Source organism: Mus pahari, chromosome 18 (genome assembly GCF_900095145.1).
Source record: "Mus pahari chromosome 18, PAHARI_EIJ_v1.1, whole genome shotgun sequence".
Taxonomy (NCBI): Eukaryota; Metazoa; Chordata; class Mammalia; order Rodentia; family Muridae; genus Mus; species Mus pahari.
In genome coordinates, this window is record NC_034607.1 from 45,976,193 (window position 1) to 45,983,259 (window position 7,067).

Consider the following 7,067-nt stretch of genomic DNA (forward strand, 5'->3'; position numbering starts at 1 on the left):
CTCTCTCTCTCTCTCTCTCTCTCTCTCTCTCTCTCGCTCTCTCGCTCTCTCTCGCTCTCTCGCTCTCTCGCTCTCTCATCTAAGATCAGCATACCGTGCCAGTATACTGATCAAGACTGTTGACTTCCTGGGGAGGTTCTAGGGAAGGAGCTGCTTGGGGAAGTGGATTCTGGGAGCAGAGGCTTTCCCCCTGTGGTAGCACACAGTGGCTTTGACAGTGCCATTACTTCAGCTCTGGAGATTCTGGAAGGATTCCCAATGCACAGAGGCTGCAGAGACTCAGCTCACAACCAAGTTGTCCCAGCTCGACACCTTCCCTTGTCAGTCAGTACTGTTTAGAGGAACGCACCGGAGCAAGGCAGGCCTGAGTTTTGACACCAGCCATACCTCTTTGACCCCAGTCTTCCCTGAGCCTCAGTTTTCTCAGCTATGAAATCACAACCTCGCCTTCACTGAAAAGCCACATAAAGATGTTAAGTTCTGATTAGTTTTCTGAATGTCGAAGTTCCAACAGAGAATCTCCAGGTCTAAAGAAGTTTTTCTCCTGGGCAGTTTCAGGAGACTCAAAACTATGCTCAGACTTCAGTGACATGGCACATTCACTGTGAATTATGGGAGTTATTAAAGATAAATGTTCTAGCCCAGCCCATCCTATTAAAGATAAATGCTCTGGCACATTTGAGCCTCACTGCTAAGTCTACTGAGTCAGATCCAATAATCTATATTTTAATAAGCTTCCTGGAAGATTCTAAACACACCACAGTTTGAGAGCCACCGCCTTTCCTACGAATCCCATCCTCCTCTGAGACCTGGTTACCTCTGAAGGGGAGTGCCTGCTCTCAGTGCAGCTGGGGGCTCCAGTAGTCTTTCTCCCTGGTTCCTGGCACAGAACCCAAAGCCTTTGGAGTCTCCTGAGTGATGAGCTTTTTATTTGACAATTGCCACGGATCACCCCAGTCGGGTATGGGAGTCCCTGGAATGAGGGTCCTCGAAGCTAGGTGGGTAAAGGATTCGCTGGTGACAAACAGAAGCAAACACAGAGGCAGTTTGAATCTGGGTGTATTTTGCAGCTCTCAAGCAGGGGATTTTTATACACTTGTTGGGCAGAGGCAGTCAGATCTCTGAGTTTGAGGCCAGCCTGGTCTACAGAGTGAGTTCTAGGGTAGCCAGGGCTACACAGAGAAACCCAGTCTTGAAAAACCAAAATAGATAGATGATAGATAGATAGATAGATAGATAGATAGATAGATAGATAGATAGATAGATAGACAGTGTCTCTGCTATTATGTATCTATGTTTGTGCATTCCACATGTGTCCCAGTGCCCCAAGAGGGACAGAAGAGGGAACTGCATCCCCTAGAGCTGTAGTTACAAGAAGTTATAAACAGACTGACCTAGGCACTGGGAACTCAAGGACATCCAGCAGAGCGACAAGTGCTCTTAGGAACTGAAGCATCTTCCTAGCCCCGTCTATGACCCTTCTCAGTAAAACAGATTCTAATTTCAGAATTCTAGCTTCGGAAGCAAAATGGAGCGTAAGGCCCAAGAGGGCAGGGGGAAGTGAGAAAGAGACTGTTTTTTTGGTTTTTTTGGTTTTTTTTTTTTGTTTTGTTTTGTTTTGTTTGTTTTGGAGACAGGATTTCCTGGAACTTGCTCAGTAGACCGGGTTGGCCTCGAGCTCACAGAGATCGGCAGCCTCTGCCTCCTGAATGCTAGGATTGATGTCACGCACCACCCCTTCTTCCCTGTGAGAGACTTTTCTGAGAATCAAAGTGTCCCAGTCTGGGTTGTCGTCTTCCAAGATGCAACCGTCGCTACTCACACAGCTGGCATCACAGATCGTTGGTAGGTGGAGAGAGAAAATGTAGTTGGGTTTCAAAACAAGACCAAGAAAACTCTGCCCAGGATACGAATCCTGTGCTACTTTGTCCGACTTCTGTCTCCTGGCCCTTGTGTCACACTTCTTTGCAGACTGTGGTTAAAGTCTGAAGTGACAGCCGCTGTGCTGCAACTCTCTGACCTACATTCAGAGAAATGGGGCTTGCACTGCTTCAGTAAAGCCTGCGCCAGAGAGGGCAGGACTTCCCTGTAGGCCCCTGAGCCAGGCTTCTGATTACAGCACACTCGGTGCGGGGTTCAGCAGGCCAGGAGCACTGGAATTGGGTACAGCCCTGCCCACTGGTGTCAGTCACGACAGAGACAGAATGTCCTGCCTATCGCTGGACTTTGAGCGGCCTGTGGACATTTGAATCTATGTAGATGTTAGGCCTGCCAGACTCCTTCTGTTTATCTAACTAGACCTTTACACTAGCTATGCTTGACTATTTACTGACAGCCAAGCTTCTTCTAGGGCCCTAATGGTACTAAGGGAAGCCTACTCACAAACTCTGCTCTGTGTCAGGAGCGCAGGCAAACGCTCTGCTGAAAGCTTCCTGTCCTGACCGAGCCGAAGCCCTGATTGCTGCTGCCAGTGTTTGCTGTTAAATTCAATCTCCTCCCTCTTCTCCCTCCCCCGCCCTCCCGGTCTAAAGAAGACTGACAGTTTCTTTCTTTCTTTCTTTCTTTCTTTCTTTCTTTCTTTCTTTCTTTCTTTCTTTCTTTCTTTTTTTTTAAAGATGTATTTATTTATTATATGTAAGTACATTGTAGCTGACTTCAGACACTCCAGAAGAGGGCATCAGATCTTGTTATGGATGGTTGTGAGCCACCATATGGTTGCTGGGGCCTGAACTCAGGACCTTTGGAAGAGCAGTCGGTGCTCTTACCTGCTGAGCCATCTCACCAGCCCCAAAGACTGACAGTTTCATCAGCCAATGTTACCTGGTTCTGCCCAGCAGTGATGCCACAACAAAAATACTTGAGACTTCGTTAAGCAACAACAGGAGCGGTGAGGTAATAATGCTTGTCCTGATCCCTAGCACCCAGGAGGCACAGGCAGGTGGAGCTCTGTGAATTTCTGTCCAGCCTGGTCCATAGAGCAAGTGCCAGAAAAGTCATGGCGCAGTCATGACTTCTGACAGAACAGTCAGAAGTCATGAAATCTTGTTTCAAAAAAACATTTTGTGGGGTTGGAGAGATGGCTTAGCGGTTAGGAACACTGTCTCTTCTTCCAGTGGCCCTGAGTTCAATTCCCAGCAACCACATGGTGGCTTATAACCATCTGTAAAGTGATCAGATCCCTCTTATGGTGTGTCTGAAGTCAGCTATAATGTACTTATATACATAGAATAAATAAATAATTCTTAAGAAAGAAAGGAAGGAAGGAAGGAAGAAAGAAAGAAAGAGTCCTTCATAAATAAATAATTCTTAAGGAAGGAAGGAAGGAAGGAAGGAAGGAAGGAAGGAAGGAAGGAAGGAAGGAAGGAAGGAAAGAAGGAAAGAAGGAAAGAAGGAAGGAAGGAAGGAAGAAGAAAGAAAGAAAGAAAGAAAGAAAGAAAGAAAGAAAGAAAGAAAGAAAGAAAGAAAGAGTCCTCCATTTCTCTGTGTAGCCCTGGCTGTCCTGGAACTCACTCTGTAGACCAGGCTGGCCTCAAACTCAGAGGCCTCTGCCTCCCAAGCACTGGATAAAGGGCCTGAACCATCAACAGCTCTCAACAATATATTTTTTTAAACAAAAGAGTAACATATTTGTTTTTCATGCTTTAGATACTTGAGAATCCAAGATCAAGGTATCCATAGGAAATTTCTGGTGAGAACCTGGTCTCTGCTTCCACAGGGATGTCTTGAGTGTTGTGTCCACATGTGTCAGAAAGACAGAAGTGGAAGGTGACAAGGCCATTCTGATGCCATCTTTCCATAAGGCCCCAATCATTGGTTACTTCCTCAAAGGATCCATCTACTGAAGTTCTAGTGTAAGGCGTGGAGTGGTCCTGACTAGCCCACAGCAGCGCTGCACCTTGGTCTCCCCACAAACATCCCTGAAGCCAGATGGGCCTTGCTGGGGACAGCATACCATGACAGGGACTACCTGCAGTAGGCTGGGATGGAGACATCTCAGTAGCCAGAGGCAGCTCTTTGTAAAAAAAAAAAAAAAGTTCCCATTTCTCCTCATCTTAGCACATGACTGCTTTTCAGTTGGCCCCGGTGTGCATAATTATTCTATTATATCTGACTTTCCTACTCCATTCTCCTTCTGCTCTGGTGAATTCTGTGAAACTAGATGTTCCTTGATGTAATGATTCTTAAACAATTAAAAGTTGAGGCATAGGGCACAGCATAGTCCTAATGGTCCAGGTGCACGCTGTGTGTTCTCATCTTGGAAACAATGTAATAACTGCACAATAGTAGTTTTGGATTGATGTTTGACTTGCAAAGAAAGTTTGAAGAAATATTAGAAAATGAAACAGAACCACATACTACTAGAGTAATATAGGGTCCATTACCAGAAAGTGAAGGAATTTATTGGAATCATGAGATACAATCCTGGAACAAGGGAACACAAACATGGGGTACTTAATTCAGAAAGAAAAGGGCTATTGGAGTTATGAAGTGAGTTTTGCACAACATTTGAGAGTGGTTCCTGGACTCCTTTGGGTATGTATGAATAAGAAAGTATAGAATGCATAAAATTATATGTTAGTAAAACTAAGTCAAAACGCTGGGACTCTTAGGAGAGTCATTGTGTGCAATGTGCAGAAGCAGAAGCTAGCGAAACCACTGAGCTAAGGGTTAACTTGATTCTTTCTGGCCACTGCCTGGCAGCTTTGCCCACGTCATTTATCATTAGAGCTTCACAGGAAAATGCAAGTAGCTGGCCTCAGAGCTCTGAGGTATAAGTTACAGTTTAGATAATGATAAGTTTGTAATTATTATTATTTTGGCCACAGGCCTGGGAATAGGGAAGCTTGAAACTTTGGGGGAACAATTGTAATTCTTAATTCTTTGTGGGGTGTGGTCATTCTTTTGAATTTGATTTGGCAATGATTATACAATGTCTTTTTTTTTTTTTTTTTAACCTGTTTTTGGAGTAGCAATTATAGACTGGCGCAAGAAAAAGGCAAGAGAGTGAGGTGCACATGAGGTGAGTGTAGCGTATGTAGAGAATGCATGGAGAGGGAGTGTGGAGTGAGCCAAGAAAGACTGTGAGAACAGACTGTGGAGCGTGTGAGGGAGAGTGTGAGGAGAGAGAGCATGTGAGGTGAGTGTGGAGAGTGAGAGAGTGTGTGAGGAGAGTGTGTGTGAAAAGAAGAATGCACAGAGTGAGTGTGTGAGTGTGAGAAAGGGAGCGAACGAGAGTGCACAACCCCCAGTCCAAAGAGAGAGTGAAAGTGCATACTCAAGCTATGAGAGAGAGAGAGAGAGAGAAGTTGTCTGTGTGTGTTTACTATGTGCCTTCCAGATATCCCTGCTTCCAGTTGAGAACTCTGATCCTCTCTGATCCTGTGTTGAGGCTGGACCCTGACAAGGCCTCACTCCATTTTCTTTTTACATGTGGTATTTCTTGGTAGAGGCATTCTCTTCCAAGACCCCACTTGTCAGCTTTCCACCACTATCACGAAGGCCTGGGAGCTGGTGACAGAGCTTAATATCCAAAGGCCTGGAACGTAATCCTTCCCACTGAAAAAACTAGCATGTAATCACATTAGGGTCTCTTTATTATAAACTAGAGTTTGGGCTTACCACTGACCCACTGGATGGTTTGATGAAGCAGCCTGAAAAGGTTTTACAGAAAACGCAATCAAGTTGGGGATGGGGGCGGGGTTGTCATAGTTTGAATGTACTTGGCCCGGGGCACTTGGCTAGTGGCACTATTTGGAGGTGTGGCCTTGTTGGAATAGGTGTGTCACTGTGGGTGTGGCCTTTAAGACCCTCATCCTAGTTGCCTGGAAGTCAGTCTCATAGCAGCCTTCAGATATAGACCTGGAACTCTCAGCTCCACCTTCGCCATGCCTGCCTGAACTCTGCCATGCTCTCATCTTGATACTGGACTGAATCTCTGGACCTGTAAGCCAGTCCCAACTAAATATTGTTTTTATAAGAGTTCCCTTGGTCATGGTGTCTGTTCACAACAGTAAAACCCTAAGACAGGGTCCATCCTGGCAAGCATCTAATTGAGTGACTATTGTACACTGACAGGTGGGTGTTCTGAAGCAAGACTGTATACAGTCATGAACAGTCTGAAAGTACATCTGAAACAATCAAACTAATTTTTGATTAACTGTTGCTAGGAAGTAGCGAGGGAATAACTCTGGCCAAGGACCAGCCATAGGGTCCTTCCTGGTGCTTGGGGTGCCAGCTTGGATTCAGCTGTAGACCAAGTTTTCAGCCCGTTTTTTTCCGAGATGGAGTAGGTTTGATCTCTCAGTGGCACGGGCCTATAACCAGAAGGATCAGAAGTTCAAGGTTATCCCTAGCTAAGCATAAAGTCTGAAGCCAGCCTGTGGTACCTGAAACCCTATGTAAAAACAACAACAACAAAAAACAAATATAAAAACATAATAGATGCCAAAGAGATGATTCAGTGGTTAAGAGGACTGTTTCTCACCCAGAGGTCAGTGGCACACGCCTTTAATCCTAGCACTTGGAAGGCAGGAGGGTCTCTGTGAGTTTGGGGGGTCAGATTGGTTTACAAGTTGAGGACAGCCAGGGCTATACAGAGAAACCCTGTCTCAAGAATTAAATTAAATAAATAAATACACAAATACATAAACACAAAGTAAACCAAAACACCAGCTTCCCTTCTAGAGGACATGGGTTCAATTCCTAGACCCACGTGGCAGCTCATAATTGTCTGTAACTCCAGTTTCATGGATTGGATGCCCCTCTTCCAGTCTCCATGGTTACCAGGCAGGAAAGTAGTGCACATTCAGGCAAAACACTTATGCACATAAAATAAAAATAACAATACGATAATATTAAAAATTAAACACCTGAGATAATTATAAGAAAAAAGTTCTCACAGTTTTGAATGTTTGACCCTTGGTCCATTAGCCCTGTCACCTTTGGGCCTCTGCTGATTCAGCCATTTACCTCAAGGTTGGAAAGTGACAAAAGGAAGAAGAAGAAGAAGAAGAAGAAGAAGAAGAAGAAGAAGAAGAAGAAGAAGAAGAAGAAGAAGAAGAAGAAGA